Consider the following 25,847-nt stretch of genomic DNA (forward strand, 5'->3'; position numbering starts at 1 on the left):
GATTGTTATCCTCCCCCACTAAAGTTCAATTCCCAAAACTGACATGTTGAGCTCATAATGAGTATATTATCACAATGGCTTTGAGCCTTATCGTTAGATGACCTTGTATTGTAAAGAAGGTTCACATTTTAAAACAATCCTTGAAATGGAGGAAAATGCTCAAGATTTTCCCATACTTGTAACCTAGAAATATAAAAAAATATATCCAGGTAAAAAATCTATTATATTTATGGGGTGGCAGGAGGAGGAAAAATTCTATTATATTCCTCGGGGCTTGGAAAAAAGATGAATAATTTGCCTGAAATGTACGAGCTCTTGCTTGGTCTTCAATTTCCCAAGGATGTGGAAATTTCCAGCATAGAAATCCTAGGAGATTCTCTTATTACCATCCAATATTTACAAAATGGTTCTCTCCCTAAGAACAACCATCTAAATCTTCTATTGCACATAATATTTTGTATATTGTATTCCTTCCCTAACAAGGCCTTCTGTCACATTTTAGGAATTCAAAACAAGGAATATGATGAGCTAGCAAATAAGGCTTGTCTATTAGAAGCTAGAAATATAGTCATCAACAATAAGTTTGGATGGAAATGTTGAAAATTGGCAACAGGAAATTGCTAAAAATAGAAGTGGTAAAAATAGCACTGCTAAAAATAGCATTTTGGGCATTAGTGCTGGATTAGGCAATAGGGAATGAAAAATGGAAGTGCTAAAAATAGAAGTTTTATTTTTAGCAGTGCAGTGTGGATTCCTATTTAGTCAGTCCCTGGACTAGAAATAGGAAGTAAAATTCGAATTTAGTCTTACCAGCAGTTTGAATATTAATTAATTAATTCAATTTGAGTTAATTAGTTAAGGAAAATCAAACTTGAAGTCTTTGTGAGAACATGCAATAATTCTCCACTAATTAGGGAATGTGTCCTTGATTTGCTCCACTTATTGAGGAATTAAGGATGAGTTCTATATTGAGAGGATCAATTGACTTAGTTTAACGTAGTCAAGTCCAGTTAGATTAATTTAACAAGTTGTTAAATTAATGAGATTCAGTTTGTTGATGCTTGCATGCATGTGACAACTGGTATTTTCAGATAACTGAGTATTCACTCATGGATAACTAATGCATGGTAGTTCAGACAAAGACCCAGTTGAGATTAGATGAGGGACAATGTACTATCAGTTGCTAGGATATTCCTAGTGAATATTCCTTGCATGAGGAAGGAATATTATTCCTTCTAGTACTGCGTAGTTGGACCTGAGGTGATAGCAGGTATGATTTGGGCCAATTCACACATGTTATGTAATTGGACCCCAATCAAAACTACACAAGGAAATAGGGGCTTGGAGGACTTGTGGAGCCTATATATACAGGCCTAAATAGTCCATGAGCTACATCATCAGAGTACAGAGAGAGTAGGATAGCTTTTGAGCTGATTCTTTTTGTATGTTGTTGAAGATTTCCACTTGATTAATAATACAGAGATGGGGTTTTAGGCTGGTGCTTTTCCCGGATAAATTCTTCTGTGTTATGTGCGATTGATTCTTTCTTATCAGTTATATGTGTTCATGCTTGATGTTGCTCATGGTTGATTAGCTTCCGCAAAGTTTATGGTAGATGTAGATCTAGTATTATGCTTTAGTACATTGCATATATCAGTTTGATCTGCAGGTGAAATTTCTACAGATATCAGTGAGCTAGCTGATTTGTAGAGAAAATTCTACATAAAACTATTCTGTGAAGAGCTCTACCCAGGTCTCTTTTCTTTGCTTCAACAAAAGAGTACATGGGTATGCTCATCAAGGTGGATATTGGTGGCCACCCACCAATTCCACTTCGACCCGCACCATTGCTTCTTTCAGTTTTTTAGTTTCCTTAATTGTAGCACATTTTACTATTTTTAGCAGTTTTTCGGGTCCTAAACTTCTAGAGCCATTTTGAGGCCCTAAATGACGTTTTTTTGGAAATCTACCGTAAGTGCTTTTTGTGTAAAATCATATTTTCTATCGTAGTCCTCGGAGAGATCTTTCCAATGGGTTATCATGCACATCAAAGGGAGATAATATGACCAAGTCACAACCCTGGGAAGTTGGCTGTCCAACTCACCCCAACGGGGCCAATAAAGTCTTGGTGTTACATCTCCTCGGGTTAGAGTTTTGGTTGTTTAGGGTTTGCTCTTATTGTTCAATAATAAAAAGGTCCTTGAGCCTCATTGTAGTTGAGTTCGGAGGCATGTAACCACCACATCTCTTCTCAGAGATAAGCTACCATCGCCCCTAACTGCTGTATTTTCCATTTCTGTTTGTAAGCATATTTCAATATTTTACATTAATGAAATGAAGTATTATTTCCGTTGCATCTCTGTGTTTATGGTTATGTCTGTAATTTGTTTCACTCCTGTTTAAATTTGGATCATATGCGCACTCAGAAATCCAATTTTTTTGGTGGACTTTATGAATTTCTTTTATAAGTCCTTCCATTCCCTCAACATTGTGAATTATAAACCAGTGGTTATGTGGGGTGGGTCTATTTCCACGGATGAGTTGGATGGCGATGGGCGTGCAGGCCACACATCCCTTTAATCCTTGCAGTAGCAATCTCAACAGCAAGACGGCAACTCATTTATTTTCATCCATTGTACCAAGATCTATGAAAGCTCTAGGGGGTGCAAGTTCATTGTATTCAAGGTTGATATGATTTCTGTGAGTGTGAATTTTTTGGCCTTGAGGCTACATCCATGGAGCGAGGGAGGGTGATCAATATGCTGTATTTTGACCTTTGGTGTTTGTATGAGAGTCCGGTGTGCCTTTTTGGATGCCAAATATTCTCCAAAGGTGTAGAGAAATTTTTCATTAACAAGGGATTCATGTTCTATGTTACACAATAAGTGTGGTCTGGTAATTTAAGATTTACATCTCTGGATCTTTTCCCACATGGTTTCGACAAGAAAAATTTATATTACTCAAAGGGGATTCGAGAGCTATTCTTCATAAGATTGCAGGTGGTATCTCAAGTGGATCTTATGGATAGTTTTGGGGACCTTCATGACAACTTTATTTTTCTCTCTATTGAAATTAGGGCCCCTCTACCACTTTGTGTGTTCCCATCCCTCCTTTCTCTAGATAGAGGAGTTTATCTCATATGGAAGTTGTTATGTGATAGATTCCATGCCAATTTGGGCTCTCTGGTTTTATAAAGGTACCCAACTCTCAATTTCAAATTTCATTTCAATTATGCTCTTTGTCTTGTCTTGATCCTGCAATTTTTTTAATGACTTTGCACCTACGTTTCCTCCTATCTAAAGCATTTATATCACTTAAACCATCTTCATTATTCCAAAACTTCGATTATCCCTTCGCGACTCTCCCTCACCTCTCATGTTGTTCCTTCAACTGCTTAGAGAGCCTCCCTCTTTCCTTTAGGTCCTTTTGGAAAAACACTTTAGAGCCCTAGCTTGGTTGAGTTAATAGTCCTGGAGCCTTGGTTTGACAAACACTTTGGACCCCGATAAAAGCTATGGGTTGAGTTACTAGTCTTGGAGCCTTGGTTGGAAAAACACTCCAAAACCCTAGAAGGCTTGTTTAGAGACTGATCTGATGATGGTTTTGTGATGCCCGACCGTGAGGTGGAACCATTGTTTGATGGGTTGAGGTGGATGGCCTCTGGAAGCCCTTGATGGTGTTTTTATTGATGTGTTCTATGAGATCCCAAGTTCATGCTTGGAATATGGCACAAGGGTGAATGGCTAAAGAGAAATTTGGCTCGACCATTCTACGGTTGGGCAAAACGTGGAAGTCCTATCTCGAGTTTGGATTTTACTTCATCAATATTATTAGCACTCTGTAATTTTTTGAGGTTGCAAAAGAGAACCATAGAGGTAACCACAAAACCACTTTGGAAGCTGGGATCTAGCCCTGCCAACTTCAGAGAGGGATCTCTCTATCAGATTTAACTTTGTTGTGTTTAGATATTAGGATAGTTATGAGAGTTCAGAGTTTGACTTTAAAATTGATTGGTTGATTAAATGCCTGAAACTTCCATTGGGCTATGGATTTTACAACTTAACGTAGATCTATTTCATATTTTCAAAGGAGTTTCACAGGGAAAGCTAGTTAAACTAATTGGATCATTTATGTTTAAATCAAGTGCGATAGAAGAAAAGATATAAGTTCAATTGAAGTTAAAGAGAAATTAAAAATTATTTAACATGATATCAGAAGAAAATATTTAAATTATCCACAACCAGAATCTGAGTGTATTTTTCAACAAATTCTATTCATCAAATTTCTGTAAAATAATTCAGGTTTAAGAAAACATAAGCATGGAAACAAAGAAATAACACATAAACAATGAGAGAAGCACTTCACCAAATAGTCCAACACATGAATCCTATGAAGAATGTCCTTTTTATTACTGATCATCCCATCAAATGAAAATAATACAATAGCTTTCTGAAATGCAAAAATCAACCCTTGATACTTCAAAAAGAGAAGTATTTATAAGTTATTTACAAAATATCCTGTCAAAACTGATTAGGGTGTATTTAGGAATTCCTAAACTGAATCTATCTAACTGTGTCAAAAAATTAGGAAAATTGGAACTGTTTGAAGTGCTCACACTTGACTTGTGGAATTGCTGAATATCTAGCCCTTCGAATCCTGTTGTGTTGTTGATGCTGAGTTGTAAAACCAAGTCAGCTTCTTACTCTAGTAACTCACATAATTTATCCCAACGTTGTTCACTGGGGATAGATGTCTTGAGTAACTTCCTGTGGACCTCATCCACTTCAGTGTATTTGGCAAAAGTTGGTTTGGAAATAAAGTTATGCTTGATTTCATACTGAATGTCCAAATCATATGCCAATGCTTCTAAAACACTTCTCCTGTCACGCTTATTCTCCCTCCTACAAATCTAGAAGTTTCTTTAGCCCTGGTCAGCAATTTGTAATTGTAATATGACCTTGTGCTGAGCTTGTCATTTATTACTAATAAACTGGGAAGTCCTTTTTTGTAGAGGGCTTCCAGTTTATTAGAGAACCTCTATACATCAATGCCCAGAACTTGACAATTTTCTTCTAGCTACCTGATCAAATTTCTTTTGGTCAAGACCTTTTTGACCTCTAGTATGGTTTCAGTTCTATCCTCAATCTCCAGTTCTTCTAGTTCCTTCTTGATTTTGGAATTGATGAACTTGATGAGCTCTGTAGCTTCACTGGGTTTATCACCCAACTACACTTTGATTTTTTCAATAGCTTCACTAGATCTCTGAATTAATTCCTTCTACTAAAAGATAATTTGTATAGATTCCCATATTTCTACCATGGCTTCATCTTGTTGACATAGATCGTCATTGATGTCAATATGGAAATATTCGAGGAGCCAGAGGAAGAAAACAGAGCCATCGGAGAAGCAAACAAAACCATCGGAGGAGCAAACAGAGATATTGGGAGCAATATGCCATAGAATACACTATCGGGAGCTATCGGAGCCATCGAAGGAAGAAAACAGAGCTATCGGGAGCTATCAGAGCAAAGTATGGCAAATAATTCCAAAGAAAACACTATTGGGAGCTATCAGGAGCAATATATTGTATATGTATGCAAATACACTATCCGAGGCGGAAGACTTAGTTATATTGCAAATATACTATTGGAGGCAGAAGACTTAGTTATATTGCAAATACACTATTGGAGGCATAAGACTTAGTTATATTGCAAATATATTAGCAGAGGGGGAAGACTTAGTTATAGTGGAATACACCGTCGGAGTGGAGAAGTATATATATATATATATATATATATATATATCGGCGATATGATAATCAATGGTTCGGTTATGTGCCATCACTCTAAACCACCAACAGCGACATATATGTGTGGACTTGACGGAACATATAAGTTCGGGTTCATAAATAGTGAAGTCCGCCAAAAGTGTTCCGAAGCATGTTTTTAGTGTATTTCAGATTTTCGGGCTCTAAGCCTTGGCGCATTAAAACATGCAAATTTGCAATATATATATATATATATATATATATATATATATAGTATAACTGCGATACATGTGGACCTGCTGAAACACTAAAATATGATTTAATATCATATCGCATCTGTTGTATCGGTAATCGCATATCGCAATACCCAAAGGGCTATCCTCCTACAAGCGTCGATTGCGATGAATGTGGCAGAGCCGATGCAACATTACTAGTTGGCTTAATATAATATCGTATCCACAGGTGAATTGGCCATCGACCATCGGTGTGACTGCTGATTGTGATTACACATCGGACCCAATGCAGTTATATATACGGGTGAATTAAATTTGAAGTTTTCCCTTAAGCAATTTGTTCGTGTTTTTTCATATAATTATGTGTATTCAAATTTTTGTATTGCGTGGGGTTTTAAGGCCAAAGATGCATATAAAACGCACCCGATAGTTCAGGAGGCATGAACAAAAGCCGACTATGATTGCTATTGTGACGTGGCATGTGGGTCCGCCCTGTTGGTATAGTCTCTCTGTAAAACGATAAAGTCCTGTGTATGTCTATGATTATTGATAAAAGGAGCTCTGTTACAGTTTTAACAGGCAGTAGTTTTTCTCTGTGTAATTGGTCCTCGACGTTGAATCGACGTGTCCTAGGAGTGTTGGTGAGCACAAAGAGATAGGGGAAGCTACAACGACTGAGAAGCCAACGCAGAGGAAACTGAAAATCCAAAGAAATGAAGAAGAGGGAAGCCAAAGGACAAGCCAGTGCAGAGGGAGCTTAAGCGAGCATTGAGGAAGCCGAAGAGCCAGTGGAAAGTGGAAAAGAACAGTCAGAGGCATCAGGGATACATAAAATAGGAAAAACAAGGAAAGGAGGGTCTATGTGTATAATCAGAGTGAGAGGAAGCCGAAGTTCAGGCAGAGGCAAGAGAGGCAGGAGAAGCAGGAGAACAGGAGTGAAGCAGAAGCTTAGCAGGCTTGGGAGCAAAGAACTACAACAAAACAGTTTATACCAGATTTGGGTTGGAGCCCACGGGTTTGGAGCCTTAGAACTTAAAGGATTGAAATCCTTGGGAGTTGGTGCTCCTAAGTGCAGAACTATCTACGGTGCTCTGAAGGTTCGAGCCTCACAAAATTCCAAGTTGGAGCTTCGCAACTGATTGCAACCAGTTATATATTGTATTTATTTGATTGCACTGTTTGTGTTAATAAAAGCATTTATTCCATCTATCTATTTTCTATGTTCCATGTATATATATATATATATATATATGTTTTGGTGATAAAAAGAACAATTAAAAAGGAATACTGATTCACCCCCCCCCCCCAAGTATTTCCAATAATTGGTATCAGAGCAGGCTTCTTCATACTAGCCTAACTGCTTGAAGAAGGATATGCAACCATGATGAGAAATCATGAAGCATCAGGAAGATCGCCTCTATTCGATGGCACTAATTTTGGTCTATGGAAAAAGAGAATGACCTACTACTTAATGTCCCTTGGACCTGAAGTCTGGCATTCGGTTCTAAATGAGTACTTAATTCCTTCCACTCTTCCAACAGATCAAGACAAGGGGAAAGCTTACATTGCAAATGAAAAAGCCTTGAACTCCATCACTAGTGGAATCACTGATTCCGAGTTTACTAAAGTCATGAACTGTAACTCTGCCAAAGAAATGTGGGATAAGCTAATTGGCTTATACGATGGGGACTCAAAATTCAAGGAGGCAAAGCTTCAAACTCATAGAAGGCAATTTGAAAGTCTGAAAATGGAAGAGGAAGAAGATATTGCAGCATACTTTCTCTGAGTAGCTAAAGTGGTTAATGCTCTTAAAGGTTTGGATGAAAACATTGAAGAAAGTACCATTGTTCAAAATATCTTGAGATCTCTTCCAGACAGATTTGACTCCAAAAATAAGCGCCATAGAAGAAATAAAGGGTCTAGATACTCTCAAGCTGGATGAACTCCATGGTATCCTCACCACCTATGAGATGAGGAAAGGTTGCCCAAGCTCCAAAGATGCAGCATTCAAGGCTTCAAAATCAAAGAAGGGGAAAGAAAGAAATGACTATAGTGATGAGTCCGATGTGGAATCCGAATTGGCTCAATTTGCATGAAAGCTGAAGAAAGTATCTAAGATAAAAGGTAAGTACCCTCTTATCTATTTCAAATGTGGAAAAATAGGTCATTATGCTACAAAATGTCCTCATAAACATGATAGTGATGATGAAGGAAATTCTAAAAGAATGGTACAAAAAAAGAAAGGGTTCAATAAGAAGAACTTCTTCTCTAAGCAAGATGAGTCTGATGGGGATGAGTTTGTAGTCATCAAAAAGAAATCAGATGAGGAAAGTGACCATGATGAAAGCCAAGAAACATTATTCATGTCATTCACAAACGATGATGACTCAGGGCTAGAAGGAAATGTAGATGAACTGTTAATAAGTGGCATTGAAGAAAATGAGAAACTATGGAATAAAATCATTTCTCTCAAGGTAGAAAACGAGGAAACAAGAAGAAGAGAAGATCTCTTGGAAACAAAGCTAAAAGAAAAAGAAGAGACTTGCGAAGAACGTGAAGCCAAAATAGTATCTCTGAGGAAGGAATTGGAGCAAGTTAAAAAGGGTTGGAAAAGCTCTCAAATACTTGAGACTATCCTAAAAAGTCAAAAACCTCAACATGAAAAGCTATGCTGATGCACTTTCCAGCAACCCAAAAGAAGAAAAAGTATGTCATCAAAGGCGCATCCCAGATCCAAAGAATGAAGAGAGAATAACTCCAAAGAAGAATATGGATTCGAATCATGGATACTACAACAAATACAAACCAATATTCCATCAAAGGTCCATCTCAAATCCAAAGAATGAAGCGGGAGTAATTCCAAGGAAGGAAATTGACTCAAACAGTGGCTACTACAACAGGTACAAAACTATCTTTCTTAGACATTGTTTTCATTGTAAAAACTTTGGTCATCAAGCAAGACATTGCATGGCTCGCAAGAGTGAGACACCAAAGCTAAAGGATCAAATAATCAAACCATATGCCCCCAAAAGGTAGGGACAAATCAAAACCTTCAATTTGTTTGATCCCTTGATCAAGTTTGATCTGATTTGCTCATTATGCTACAATAATGGACACTATGAACAAAACTGCCCACTCAAAGGAGGAAAAGTGAGTAGTGAGAATCCCAACATGGATAAATGTGGCCTGGCTCTATATGTTCAAAATAATGAAAATAATTGGCTTGTGGATAGTGGGTGCTCCAGACACATGACAGGGGACAAAAGGAAGTTCGTCTCATTGAGAAAAAAGGAAGGAAATGTGTCCTTTGGAAGTGGATATACCAGAATTGCGGGAAAAGGAACTGTTACTCTTATTAATGGAAAAGGAAAATCTCAAGATGCTCTACTAGTAGATGGGCTCAAACACAACCTCCTGAGTGTCAGCCAAATCTGTGATCAAGGACATAATGTTGTCTTTAGCACCAAAGACTGTGAAATAAGGAACTCTTCCTCAGGGGAACTTGTGGCGAAAGGGGTTAGAACACCAGACAACATTTACATTCTAAACAAGATTCAAGAAAATAAATGCTACCTGAGTGAGAGAGATGAAAGTTGGTTGTGGTGCAAGTGACTTGGACATACAAGCTTCGAAAATCTGATCCATATCAGCAAGATTAAAGTTGTACGAGACATCCCAAGGTTATTCAAACCAAATGAAGGAGTATGTGGTCCATGTCAACATGGAAAGAAAACCAGAACCAGCCACAAGACCAAGGAGCTCTCTACATCAAAGCCCTTGGAGATCATCCATGTTGATTTATGTGGACCAACTAGAAATCAGGCACTCTAAGGAGAAAGGTACTTTGTTTTATTTGTTGATGACTATACTAGAATGATGTGGATATATTTTATAAAATATAAATCTGAAACATTTAAGTGTTTTAAGAATCCAAAATCTCTTATAGAAAATGAAAAAGACTTAAAATTAAGTGCCTCAAAACAGATAGAGGGGGAGAATTCACATCAAAAGAATTTAACGAGTTCTGTAATGTACATGGAATTAAAAGAGAGTTCTCTGCTGCCAGAACACCCCAGCAAAATGGGGTAGTTGAAAGAAGAAACCGAACAGTTTAAGAAATGACAAGAACAATGTTATTAGCAGCAGACTTGCAGCCAAAATTCTGGAGAGAAGCAGTTGGGACAGCTGTCTATACCTTGAATCGAACTCAATTAAGACCAAATTGTGAAAAAACTCCTTATGAATTATGGAAAGGAAGACCTGCTTCAGTAAAGTACTTCAATATCTTTGGAAGCAAGTTCTTCATAAAAATCAATGATGGCTCACCAGGAAAGTCTAGTTCTTGGGTTGATGAAGGGATATTCCTTGGATACTCTACACGGAGCAAAGCCTACTAGTGCTACAATTTTCGACTAAGGAAAATAGTGGAAAGCATTGATGTAAAGATTGATGAAGACCTTCTAGAAAAAGAAATTGAAGAACATGCAGATGATCCTCTTATTAAAGAAGAAGAACCTGAAGAAGAAGAAATAGATCAGGAAGAAGAAGAAGAGGAAAAAGAGCAACCTCATACCCCTTCAAAGATGAAGTTTCTCCAGAAATATCATCCAGAAGAACAAATTATTGGCAATAGAGATGAAGGGATGAAAACCCAAAGAATTATGATAATTACACCAAAGAGAAACGTTATTTCTCTTCTATCCATGATAGAACCAAAAACATTTTCACAAGCAAGTAAAGATCCTCATTGGGTAAAAGCCATGGAAGAAGAAATGTCCCAAATTGAGAAGAACGAGACATGGGAGCTAATACCTCATCCAAAAGACAAAAACATAATAGGAACCAAGTGGGTATTCAAAAATAAAATGAATGAAGATGGACAAATTATCAGAAACAATGCAAGGCTTGTTTCCAAAGGCTATTCACAAATTGAAGGAACTGACTTTGAAGAAACATTTGCACCAGTAGCTCCTATGGAAGCTATCAGGATGTTCTTGGCATCTGCTTGCTCAAAAGGATTCAAAATCTATCAAATGGACATAAAATCAGCATTTCTGAATGGGGAACTCAAGGAAGAAGTCTACATGGAGCAAGCAAAAGGGTTTGATCTAATGGAAGGAAAAGACTTAGTCTGTAAGCTGAAAAAGGCATTATATGGTTGAAACAAGCTCCCATAGCTTGGTATGCAAGATTGGTTCACTACCTACAACAACAAGACTTCAAGAAGGGAGTGGCAGGAAGTAATCTCTACGTAAAGACAGATGAAGGTAAGTTACTAGTCACACTTGTTTATGTTGATGATCTGATTTTTGCTAGCAATAATGATGAAATGAGCCATGAATTTTCTCAAAACATGTCAAGAGAATTCGAGATTTCAAGGATAGGAGAGTTATCTCACTTCCTTGGACTACAAGTATCTCAAACCAGAGCAATATTCTTTATATCTCAAGCCAAATATCTTAAAGACATGCTTAAAAGATATGGAATGGAAGATTGTGCACCCATGAGCACACCTATGACCACAAATTGCAAATTGAGCAAAAATGATGACTCCCCTAGTAGATGCAACTCATTATAGGTCAATAATTAGAGCCCTTCTATACTTAACCACTACAATACCCGACATAATGCAGGCAGTAGGAATGGTGGGAAGATTTCAATCTGCCCCTAAACAATCCCATTTGTTAGCTGTAAAAAGAATTCTCAGATATCTGAAAGGAAATCCTAATTTCGGTCTTTGGTACCCTAAGAGCTCAACACTGACTGTAACTGCATACACTAATGCTGATTGGGCCAGAAGTGTAGATGATCGAAAAAGTATGAGTGGAAATGCATTCTTTCTAGGAGGTTGTTTAGTAGCTTGCCTCAGCAAAAAACAGACATCCATATCATTATCCACAGCCGAGGCTGAGTATATAGCTGCAGCAGACTATTATACTCAAATACTATGGATGAAGGAAGCTCTAAAATATGTCAACATAGGTATAGATCAACCGATTACCATCTATTTTGATAACACAAGTGCTATCAGTCTCAACAAAAATCCAGTGATGCACTCAAAGACCAAACATATACCAATCATGTATCATTTCCTTCATGAACAAGTAGCTGAACAAAACATTGTCATGGAATATATCAGTACTAAGGAGTAGATAGATGATATTTTCACAAAACCTCTTCCTCGAGAGGCATTTGAACATCTTCGTCAAAAGATGGGGGTTATCTCTTTAGCATCACTCGATTTCATTCATAAAGAGGTTGCAGGATAGGGGGAGTAGTTCTACAGGGGGAGAAGTTCAACAGGGGGAGTCCCTATGCATTCCTTTGCCGTTGATGTCAAAGTGGGAGAGCAGAAGAATATTTCCATCAATAACAAAGGGAGAGATTGTTGACATAGATTTTCATTGATGTCAATATGGCAATATTCGAGGAGCCAGAGGAAGCAAACAAAGCCATCGGAGAAGCAAATAGAGCCATCAGAGGAGCAAATAGAGCTATCGAGAGCAATATGCCATAGAATACACTATCGAGAGCTATCAGAGCCATCGGAGGAAGCAAACAGAGCTATCGGGAGCTATTGGAGCAAAGTGTCGCAAAGAATGCCAAATAATACACTATCGGGAGTTATCAGGAGCAATATAGTGTATATGCATGCAAATACACTATCAAAGGCGGAAGACTTAGTTATATTTCAAATACACTATTAGAGGTGGAAGACCTAGTTATATTTGCAAATACACTATCAGAGGCAGAAGACTTAGTTATATTGCTAATACACAATCAGAGGAAAAAGACTTAGTTATAGTGGAATACACCATCGGAGCAGAGAAGTATATATATATTGGCGATATGATAATCGGCGATTCAGTTATGTACCATCACCCCAAACCCCCAACAACGACATATGTGTGTGGACCCGACGAAACATATAAGTTCAGGTGCATAAACAGTGAAGTCCGCCAAAAGTGTTCCGAAGCATGTTTTTAGTGTATTTCAGATTTTCAGGCTCTAAGCCTTGGCGCATTAAAACATGCAAATTTGCAATATATATATAAATATTGTATAACTGTGATACATGCGGACTTGCTGAAACACTAAAATATGATTTAATATCATATCGCATCCGTCGTCTCGGTAATCACATGTCGCAATACCCAAAGGGTTGTCGTCCTGCAAGCACTGATTGCGATGAATGTTGCGGACCCGATGCAACATTACTAGTTGGCTTAATATAATATCGCATCCGCAGGTGAATCAGCCATTGGCCATCGGTGCGACTTCTGATTGAGATTACACATTGGACCCAATACAGTTATAGATACGGGTGAATTAAATTTGAAGTCCGCCCTTAAGTGGTTTGGTCGTGTTTTTTCATATAATTCCGTGTATTCAATTTTTTGTATTGCGTGGGGTTTTAAGGCCAAAGATGCATATAAAACACACCCGATAGTTTAGGAGGCCTAAAAAAAAGCCGATTGCGATTGCGATTGTGACGTGGCATGTGGGTCCGCCTTGCTGGTACAGTCTCTTTGTAAAATGATAAAGTCCCGTGTATGTCTATGGTTATTGATAAAAGGAGCTCTGTTACAGTTTTAACAGGCAACAATTTTTCTCTGTGTATTTGGTCCTCGCCATTGAATTGACATGTCCCAGGAGTGTTGGTGAGCACGAAGAGACAGAGGAAGCTACAGCGACCGAGAAGCCAGTGCAGAGGAAACTGAAAAGCCAAAGCAATGAAGAAGAGGGAAGCCAAAGGACAAGCCAGTGCAGAGGGAGTTGAAGCGAGTGTTGAGGAAGTCGAAGAGCTAGTGGAAGGCAGAAACGAACAATCAGAGGCATCATGGATACATAAAATAGGAAAAACAAGGAAAGGAGGGTCTGTGTGTATAATCAGAGTGAGAGGAAGGTGAAGTTGAGGCAGAGGCAGGAGAAACAGGAGAACAGGAGTGAAGCAGAAGCTCAACAAGCTTGGGAGCAGAGAACTATAGTAAAATAGTTTATACCAGATTTGGGTTGGAGCCTCAGAACTGAAAGGATTGAAATCCTTGGGAGTTGGTGCTCCTAAGTGCAGAACTATTTATTGCCTTGGCAAAACAGAGTTGGTGCTCTAGAGGTTGGAGCCTCACAAAAGTCCAAGTTGGAGCTTGACAATTCATTGCAACAAGTTATATATTGTATTTATTTCATTGCATTATTTGTGTTAATAAAAGCATTTATTCCAGCTATCTATTTTCTGTGTTCCATATATATATGTTTTAGTGATAAAAAGAATAATTAAAAAGGAATACTGATTCACCGCCCCCCCCCCCCCCCCCCCCCCACCACTCAGTATTTCCAACACATCTATCCTTTTCCAAATGTTCTCCTTAACCTGTGCTAGGGTATTACCCATGGTAGTCTACTTTGCCATCTGCTGCAATATCTAGGAAAGAGTCTAGGATCTCTACATCTCTGTCAGGAGAGAATTCTCATATATAGTGCTTTGTTATTGTAGGATTTTACGTCTTCTCTCAGTTTTTCAATTTCTTCTCCTTGTATCGACGCGTTTTCCATTGATTGAGCTAATTTAATTGAATCATTTGCAGTTGATGAAGAAAGATGTGTTGTAGAGGAGGATGTTCCTACTGTAGGAATGCCTATTTGAAGTAGTGATGCAGTAGGAACTGCATCAAGAGGAACCATATCAAGTTGAGAACTCCGTTCTTTCTCTTTGATCAACCTATCCATCTCTGCCTCCATTTCCTTAATCTTCAGTGGCCAACAGTTTCAATTGCTTCTTCAGGGATGCTATTTCAGCATTGTTCTTCTTAATAATCTCTTCCATAGCCTTTGAATTACCAGGATCAAAACCTTCTTTGAGCACCATTTCCTCTAAATATTTAATTTTGTTGTCTTTGGCCAGAGAGGAAACTTTCTCCAGTTTGAGTTGTGATTGAATATTGTTCAAAGACAGTTGTGGTTTAGAAGCAGTAAGTGCAGTCTGTGTGAAGGTCGAATAAACCATTTCTCATGTTTTTCGGTGCATGTCCATCTGATCCAAAGGATGGACATCCTTTGCCTCAAACTCAAATGTAGTTTTCTTGAAATCAGTTACTGATCTAGGTTGAGGTACTTGTGCCCATAAGAATGTCATATGCATTCTCCATTTCTCTATGTCATAGGCCGAAATGAGCCCGCGTTGAATCGAGGGAGAGTGCTTCCTCAATTGAGAAAAATTGTTATCATGGAGGGCTTCATTCCTCTGTTTAATTTCTTTATACATCTGGAATATGTCTAGCTGCCTATATTCTGTAAATGACTTTGGTGTACGAGGTGTTGTAGCTGGATTCTCTTTGGTGGTTGAGGATGATGCAGAATCAGTGGTGCTTCCAAACTTCAAAGTATGAAGGCCATAGAGTACAATAGTACCTTGTGCTTCCTCCAATGGTGGGAAATATACCTTGGAGCTTGTCTTTTTATTCTTTGAATGGATATAGAATTCCTTGGCTGAGACTTCTATGACTGAAGGGGAATCCTTCTCTCTTGGTCTTTTCTCAGTCTTCTCTTTATTAGGGTCCTATAATTTATAGGATCTCAAGGTAGTTGAGTGATGTATCTCAGGAATCTTATTTTGTAAATACTTGTCATTTGCCAATGATTTCCAAATAAAAATTAAAATAGAATAAAAAATGAAAAGAGGGTATAAAGAAGAAGAATAAAGAGAAAAACAAAAATATTGAAAAAAGAGAAGAGATTAAACCCCACAAGGTAAGAAAGAAAATTAAAAAGATAATAAAATTGAAAGTGTGCAAGTCTAAATGCCACTACTCATACAAAGTTTTTCTTCATTCCTGTAAAATATAGTAGTGTGCAGCTTTTTTAAAATGCCACAATCACTTGCTTTAGTTTGGTCATACTGCTTAATCATGACTAGACTTCTTTAAATTTATGCAAATTAGATAGAGAATGAAGGTTTATCCAACAGTTTAATCTGGATAAATCATTACTAAGGTAGAAAATGACATTGACCCAACTGTTTAATCCGGGTCAATAGGAAAAATAAGGGATAGGTTAGATAGTTTTTCTTTCTGCATAAAAGAAAATAAAAATGGGTTTGCTAGTCTAAGTGCACCCTAGAGATAAAAATAAAAAATGCTAGTCTAGCTAAGGGTAGGTAGACTAGGTGGGTTGTTTAAATGTCAGCATGAATAAATTTTATACTAAGTTTGAGGACAGGGAAAGAGGAGAAAAGTGAATGTTATGCCTTATCTATTTCAAAAAGTTTATTCTTAATCCCTTATCCTCAGTCTAGAGGATAAATATGCGCAGGGATAAAGTATTTCATTTCCCTATTTTTCCCCTATCCTAAGTTTGAAAACAAAATTATGTGAGCACAAGTAGACAAAGAATTTTGTCGTTTGTGGTTAAATTTTCGTCGCCTTCGACACTTTGGGATCTGGTCCCCCACTTCATCCATGACCAGCATTCGTTTTCATCCCCCCCTCGCATTCTCCCTTTACCGTCGGGGGGGGGGGCAGTCCGGAAGGAAGTTTCTTCCATTGGGCTCTACTCCCTACGTGGCATGCCCTAGAGATTTCGCACCCCCCATGCTGATACCACTTACTGCCCTTTACCCCTTCTAGAAACCCCATGTCTTGCATTCGCTCCTACCGCACCCCCACCACTCTTCCTCCGCCACTCTCCGCCTGCCACCTATCCCAGCCATTGCTCCAATTAAATGATTTCCCGCCTAATACCCATTCCGCATTTAATTTTCCCTGTAATCATTCAGTAACGACCCCGCTCCATTTCCAACAGAACTCTGCCTCTGTGTTTAAAAGATCCAGAGCCCGTCACTACCATCTTTCTCTTCTTATTCTCTTTTTCCCATTCGTGATTTCTTTCTTAAGTCTCTATCAGAGCATCCTCACCACTGGCATCCCGACATTCCTCGATCTCCCTGTTCTCTACGCCTGACAGAATATTGTTTCAGAGCTCGGTAAGCCTCCTTTTTCTATCTAGTTTTCTCAGAAACTTCTCTAGCCATGCCTCCTAAAGCTAAGACCCAAGACCAGGCCATTAACCCATTGAATCCACCTTCTGTAGACCTGGATCACACACCGTTGGCAGACATATATTATTGGATCACTGAAACACTTTGTGATTGTGATTTCCTCGAGTTATAATATTAGTTAGAGGAGAAACACATTGGTAAAACATATGAGATGGGACTCTGGGAGTAAAAACTTCCCCACTATATCTTTCCTGTGACCTTTGAAGCCCTATAATTCACTAGGAGATGCCAAGCTTGCTATGTCCCTGCTCAAAGAGCTATAATTGCACCTACAGGTGACATCCTTTTCACCATCACAGCCAAATCAATTAACCAAATGATGTTGGCCCCTTCTATGGAAAATGTTGCCCCTTTCTCCCTAGAAGCCCTCACTCGGCTTTATCAAAAGCTGGATTTTGTCACCAGAGCTAGGATTTTTGTAATTTTGCTTCTAGAGAATGCCCAATTGCCCAAGAAGAATCCACCGTATCTTTCTTCCATTTTTCCTGATCAGGCCAAGAAGATTATTTCCATCCTCTCTCACATTCTAGGCCACCATTCTGATCAATGGGCGGATGATCCTATCTTAGGATCCCTTTCCTCATTTTCCACAGACAACAAGCCCACTAATATTTTCAAATTCAGTAAATTCTTGGCTGACAATATCCATGAGCAATTCATCAAGTTTTCCACAGAGCATGTGTTCAACTACACTTCAGTTTTGATTTACATGTTAATATATTATCAAGCATACAAGTTTACTATTGCGCTGCGGAAAATGGATGATGCAGGTGATGAAAAACCAGTGATATTTTGGACCTCACTGGTCATGAAGGAACAACAAGAATTCACCTACAAGCAATTTGTAGAAGACTTTGTTCATCTAGCTATGAACATTCTCTACAGTACAGTGCAACCCAGGATCAGTGAGGAGATCAAACGAATACTACATCTATCAGACCAAGCCAAGACTGGAGATTGGTACCTGTACCAAAATTATACAGAGATCAGAGTCTATGGATGTGAATTGGCCCCCTACAAGCTTCCCAAGTACCTCCCAATGAGGATATTTGCTTTAGAATATATCAAGAAAATGTTAAACTCAGATGAAATCCACTTTGTAGTAGCAAAGAAGAAGGGACAGTTCAGGATTAAAACACAGGTAGGCCCACTTGTCTGCAACACAAGAACTGCAGAGGAGGAGGTAGATAAGATATTGAAGGATATGAAGTTTAATTTGAGCTTCACATGGCCTTATGACCCCTATGGAATTATTTCAAAACTCAGGGTGGACAATAAGAATACTCCCTATATTCATACTTCTACGCCAGAGATAGAACATTATGAAAATCGGTTGGAGTGCGTAGAAAGTACCCTTCAAGAAGCTAAAGAGTAGTTGGTTTCCACTTCCACTTTACAGACTCCTCTTCCTTAGGAGAAATACAAAAAAAGACAGAGAGAGGAAGGTTCTTCATCTACAACCGGGGGTGAAGCCAGAGAATTTAGAATCAGTTATAGAAAGAGGACCAAAGTGACTCACAAACCAAAAATAGATAAAGAAATGGAAGACCAAGTAGCCATCATTATCATGTATTCTCCACCAGCAACCATGAAGTTCACTACTTCTCCTTCTGAACCTTCATCTTCACAATGTCATAAGAAGACCGAGTTGGAAACACACACTGTCCAGACAGAAAAGGAGAAAAATTGTTTGATATGTACAGGGAAATAAAGCTCATGAATGAGATATTGAATAACAACAACTACAACCAATTCTGGAAGCAGGCTTCCAGATCACAAAGTAGACTTCCGTCAGTATTTGATACTGAACATGGAAAAATGCAGATGGCCTTTCTTAAGGCCCAAACTTCACAACCTAAATCAATAGTTGACTACAAGAGCACCACCTTTGAGTTCAATACAAAAGAAATACATCCCATTGATCAAATGGAGATGCACAAACAAATAGGTGAGATAATATCTTCCACTCTCACTAACACTGCCATGTCTTTATCCAAATTGCAGGTTTCTTTTGCTAATCTACAGTCACATTTGAAGATGGAGAAGGTCTCCTCCTTAGGCAAAGACAACGGGATCAAGTCTTCAGAAGACTTGGTGATCAAGATAGGGTATGACCCTAAGGATGTTATTGTTGCTGAAGAAATTATTAAGAAAAAAAACTAGGAAATTGTAGCATTAAGGAAACAGCTCAAGCTGCCAGCTACAGAGGATCCAATGACCAAGGACATTGCAGATGGTGAAGCTTAGAAAGCTGACATGATGAAACTACTTATTCACCAAAACATACAAATCAGGCAGATGGAAACAGAGTTAGAAAAGTTGATGAAGGATAAGGAAGACAGTTTGAAGATGGCCATTGTTCCCTTGGATGATGTGCCTCTTTCTCAACTTCCTTCCGCAGGAACAACTACTACACCTTCTACTTCTACTCAAAATCCCAGTGCTGAACAAGTAGCACAGACACTGCAAAACATTTCCTTCGAATCAAATGAGATTGAGACCTTACAGAGCCAACTTAAAGCTATGGAAGTATAGGAGGCCAAAGCTAAAGTTGCTCGGGTTGCCAAACTAGACAAAAATCAGAGACTTCTGGAAAAGCTGCGCCAGGTAGAGAGAGACACATCTATTGGCCAGACCTTGGCCCAAGCCAAGGAGACCATCTGGATGAACATACTTGACTCAATGAATGAAATTTTGCCTTCCATTCAGATTATATTTGAACAGAAAGAGTTAATAGAGAAGGCCACTGAGACCATTGTACAAGGAAGGCAAAAGCTGGGAGAAATGCCAACTGAAGCTACAAATATTATCAGGTTCTTAAATTTGAAGTCCAAATATGAGATGGAGGAAGTGGGAGTCAGTGATAGAACTGCCACCATTCTAGAGGTCAAGAAGGTCTTGACTAAGATAAATATTATGGACCAGTTGGAGGAAAGGTGTGAGACCTTGGAGCTGCAGGTAAACAGATTCAAAAATAGGATTGAAGCCTTCATGCATAAATGATTGCCTAGTATTTATGTCATCAATTAAAAGATGATCACTTGGGACGATTACATCCAGAAGATGAAAGAGGTAGCCAAGAGCAGCATCAAGTTCAGTGGAATCAAAGGGAGTATGATAGAAAAATATTTTCTGGAGACCATTTCAAATGACTTCCATGTGCAGAATGAGGTAAAACACATCTTTACCAAGGAAAATTTTAAGGATGGAATTTTTTTTTGAAGTTTAAAACATTGGCGAATCTCACTAATCCCTAATATGCAAATTATAAATGTTTATTGATATATTTGTAAAAGTATTCAAATTTATAATTATTTTATATATAGTCTCTATATAATGTTGGCGATTTTTAAGGTAAAATAATTTTATATTCTAAAATTTGGGCGAATCGTCTTTTATAAAATTGGAAATTGGCGAATCTTTTTTGTGGAAAAATCATGGAAAATTAGCCCATTGGGCGAACATTAGCCCCTAAAATTTTCCATGATCTTTACGATGAAACCAACTTTTGCTAGGTATACAGAGGTAGATGAAATCTAACGTAGGGTGACAAAGCTAACAGTGCCATATGAAAAGAGATGGGAAGAGTTACTTGATTTACTGGACTAAGCAGTAACTCAGGATCAGTAAGAGATTTTTCCAGCACAACAGCTAGTGCAAGATTCAGTTCATCATCGCATTCTATTTTTAATGACTCAACAACAGAAACCACCTAAACAGGGCCACCGCTTTCCTCCACAGCCTACGTGGCCTATTATTTTGCCAAGATTAGATGATATTAGTTTGTAATTAGGCTAATAATACACTATCAGTTTGACAATTGTTTTTGTAAAGCATTACTATAATTTTTATTATAAATACTTCACTGTTTGAAGTATTAGTTGTTGATTTTCTGAATGTAATTTATGCTACATATTTTAGTTTTGAAGTGCTGGAGCATCAATAATACAGGGACCTTTTACAGGATTCATGTGGTGTCTTGAATGGTGATGTGTTTCTTGTCTTTATCTATTTAAACATTGTTATTTATTTCCTCTGTTTTTCTAAATCTGAATTAAACAACAGAAACTGTGATAAATAAGATTCGTTGTCAAGAGCACCCTATTTTTGTTGTTGTTAATTTTAATGTTTTCTATTGAAGTCAAGACAAAGAATTCTTAATTACTATTTGTTCTCTACTGAACCTTACACTTTTTCTTTTCCACTGTCCATTTAAATTATGAAAAGATCCATTTACTGCAACCTAGCTTTCCCTATGAGAACTCCTTTAAAAATTGGTGGATGTGGACCAAAGACAACACATTTCTCCTCAGATCTGGGAGGTATAGAACATCATGTGGAAGAAATTATGGAAGACTAGGTAGTTTGAGTCTGATGGGGCCAAGCCTTGATGACTTGCGTTTTGACTTTTCTGTAAATTATACTGCTTCATCAACATTATCAGTGAATTATTCAATGATGTCTCTTCTAAAAGTGATGTGGCAAGTTGCTCCTAAATCAAGCAACCAAGCATCTTTCCATGAAGCAAGTGAAGCATTGAATAAGTCTTCAGTTACTCAAATGTTGCAATGTGATAGAACATAATGAGGGGGCTCATGTGCTTTTCTTTTCCCTTTGTCGGATGTTTTACCTTTTCCTTCATTTCTTTCTTGCTCAATTATGTCCCAAGGCAGCTTACACGTGGAAGCATCATATCTATCTCTATTGCATCGTATGCAATGAATATCAAACCTTTCTCCTTGGAAATGTCTTCCCCCCTTACCTCTAAAATTATTCCTTCCTCTTCCTCTTTGGCCACCTCTTCGTCTAGAAGAATCTTGTGCATGATTCTTCTCTTTTTATGCAAGGAACACAACTTATTCAGTAGCCCAAGGAATTGTCTTCTTCCTAAAAGCCTTCTCTCTCTTAGCAAACTTCTTCTTAAGAGAGTCAAAGGTAATCTCCTTAAGATTTCCACTTGATTTCAATGACTCAAGATAATGTGAATATGTAGGATATAATTCCTTGACATAAGCTATGAGAGGAGTGTCTATTTCAATGCAAGTGGGTTTTTTGTCATGAATAATGGATCTTACTTCTGATGCTAACGCAAAAGGTCATAATTTTTCAATCCAAGATTTAACAACTTAATCATCAATTGAACAACTTCAAGTTCAGAGTGTGAGTCATACAATTCCTTCAACTTATTTTAGGCTTCAAAGGAATTTGAAAATGGAAAAATATGATGACTCACCTATCCATTTACAAATGTTGCAATCAAGGCATAAGCCTTGTTGTTATTGTTTTCCCAAATGGAAATCTCATTATTTGAGGTAGGTTTTTTAGGTGCATTGTCTCCTTCTCCTTCACAAATTCCTTTCCAAAGTTCATTAAAAATTAGGGTGTGTTTTATTTTCCTAGACCAACATATTCAGCCAGAGATTAACTCACAAATGCATGTAGTCATCGCAGAGATAATTCAACAATGCATTGAATGCAGATAATGGTTTGTCCAAATGTAGATATTTGACAGGGAACACAAGGAAAGAATCTAAAAGGAGTTACGATGCGGAAAACTAGTTTTGGGGGCTTTCTCTGATACCATGTCTGGCAGGAGTAACTCCATAAATAACTTGTTTCATTTTCATTAAGATAGCATATGACTATATGAAAGAAGAGGAAAACTATTAGGTTTCATATCCCAATGTCTCTTCATCTTCCAAATTCTCTTTTGTTGCTATTTACAATATTTACATAGGATTCCTAATCCCAAATATTAGGTGTTCAACATAGTTTTTATAAATTTTTTTTTTGGTTGATAAGTGGGTGAATCCTTAAAATCACTCTTACCTTGTGGCTGAGAGGCCACGACTCAGGGGCGTCTAAGCCATCAAAGTCACTCGGGGATCGCACCCAGCCTGAGACGCACCAGTGGAAACCATGCTGGATTTTTTGGTATCGGCGAGACTAGAACCGGTGACCTTTGCTTACAGAGGCGCACTCCTTCACTGATTGTTCTAAATCTCTTTGATTATAAATTTTTGTTTTTATTTTGGGTTTCACAATTTTATTTAATTATGAGGTGGAAAGGATATAACTCTAATGTTATATTTTAGAATATCTGTTGAGATTTATCTCCAGAGTAATTAGGTTATTTTTTCCTTTTAAATAAATTGATTAATTAAAAAAGTGTCATTTAAATAAGTAAGTTTTTTTTAGTATATGGTATTGACCCATGGTATTGTAACAAAGCATATTTACATATTAAGAATATCCATAGTAAAGTTAGGATAAGTATTCTAGATAGTTGTTTATTTAAATGTATAAATATTTAACTTATATATTAAATTTTTTTATAATTTATAATACTAATAATAATAATGAAGTTATAATTTAGTTAGTTTTTATGATAATTTTATTTTTTATCCGGGTGAGATGCATGATGAAATAAGTGTTTGGATGCTTACTATGGATTGATGACTATCTATGTTTATGAACTATTTAATTTTTATGGTTGTGCTAGTTTGTAAAATTTCATTTACTGATCTTTAAGAGGATGGATGTATGAAATAATTGTCTATCAAAATCCAACTATGCTTGCTTCAAATGATGTCAAATGCTTATAACCCTTTACAATTAAATTTTATAATTAAGCTTCTATATAAAAACATGTCATATATTTTGATAAATAGATCTCATATATTTTGATAAATGGTGTGGAATGTAACAATGTTTTTAAAAAGACATTTAATAGATACAATATCTCTTCTATCACATTCTTTCATCAAATAATATTTATGCAAATGCCATATATACTTGAATGTTATATTCAAATAAGCCTGAAAATATTTACTAAAAATCCACTTGTCTATACTTGAGTCCAAAATCTTGAGTTCCCTTCAAGTACTTTAGAACACTTTTTGTAGCAAACCAATGTCCCTCACAAGGCTTTTGCAAAAACATGTAGAGGATTCCAATAGAAAATGAAATGTCTGGTCTAATAGTAGTAAGGTAGTTGAGACTTCCTACAATATGTATATACCTTGTTGCATCCTTAAATTCTTTTCCTTCAATGGATGTGAGCTTCAAGTTCTATTCCTTGGAATAATCAAAGGATTGCACTCAACCATGCCAAACTTGTTCAATAGATCTCCAATTTACTTCTTTTGAGAGAGGAATATAAACTTCAGATGTTGAGTTACTTCAATAGAGTATAGTAGTCAACATAGCCCAAGTGAGTCATTTCAAAACCTTTCCTCAATTCCTTCTTTATGAATGCAATGTAGCTCTTATTTTTCCCTGTCACCAAAACATTATCTACATACACCACAATATATACAACTATTTTTCCAACTTTCTTAACAAACAAAGTTGCATAATCAAGATCATAATGTTTGAAGTTGAGTTTCAGATGATGCTCAGTTAATTTTTCATACCAGGATTGTGGTGCTTGCTTGAGGCCATACACGGATTTCACAATCTTGCATACTTTGTGTTCTTGGCCCTTCACAACAAATCCTTCTGGCTGGGACATAAAAACATTCTCTTTCAGATCTCAATTCAAGAAAGAAGATTTTACATCCTTTTGATGGAATTTCCAACCATTCTGAGCTGCCAAGGCAAAGAATGTCTGGATGGTAGCCCATTTTGCTGTGGGGGAAAAATTCTCCTCATAATCGACCCCTTCGTTCTATGCAAAACCTTTTGCCACAAGCTTGGGTTCATGTTTGTCAAGTGAGCCATCAAATTTATACTTGTTCTAGTAGACCCACTTGCATCCAATTGGTTTGGTTCCCAATGGAGGATCAACCAACTTCCAACTGCCATTGTTTATCAAGGCAACATATTCTTTCTGCATTGCTTCTTTCCATTCATCATGAGAAGAGGTTTCTTTGAAAGAATTTAGTTCAAAATATGTAGACAAATTCATTTCACAATCATAAAAAACATCCATATCAACATGTGAATCAGAATCATCTACATCACCTCCATGTTTCTTGGTTGTATTTCTTGTTCATGTCTTTACAACCTCATCAGGACGAACACTTTCAAGTGTCTTTGTCATCCATTTTGGAGGACCTTTCAGAGATGGTCTAGACTTCTCAGTTGACTAAGTTGGAACTAAATACAAGATTGAGTCTCCCAATTCTGTCAATCACATCACTCAAATTGTCATAAATGGATGGAGCTTCATATGGGGGAGAGAGTGCTTCAGAAGAAGATTCCACATTTTGATCCAATATAGGAATCTCCCCTTCAAGATGTGGAATCCCATTACAAAATTCTTGAAAGCACTTGGCATGTCAGAATCTATCCAAGTGATCAAGCTGTCGCTCAACAACATTGTTAGTCTTGGAAGATTCAAGAAAGGCCACATCTCTAGACACTACAAACCTCTTATTAACTTCATCATAGAGACGGTATGATTTGGAGGTAATTGAATACCCAAAGAAGATAAACTTACGACTCCTTGCACCAAGTTTGTTTCTTTGTTCCTTAGGTATCAAGGCATAACAGGTTGAACCAAAGACCCTGAGATGCTTTACCGAAGGAATGTGGCCATACCACATTTCATAAGGAGTCTTGTTTCTAATAAGATTAGATGGACACATGTTCTTTACATACACAACACATAGAAATGCATCAACCCAAAACATCAATTTTACATTCTTGAAAAAAATCATGGAATATACCATATTTAAGATTGTCTCAGTCATTCTTTCATCTACTCCATTCTATTGGGGATTATAAGGCACAATTATTTGATGTTTGATTGCATGCCGGTGAAGATAGTTTTAAAATTCATTTGAAGTGT

This window comes from Pinus tabuliformis, chromosome 4_2, assembly GCF_031772625.1.
Source record: "Pinus tabuliformis cultivar Carrire ecotype Pingquan chromosome 4_2, CPIR1, whole genome shotgun sequence".
Lineage (NCBI taxonomy): Eukaryota > Viridiplantae > Streptophyta > Pinopsida > Pinales > Pinaceae > Pinus > Pinus tabuliformis.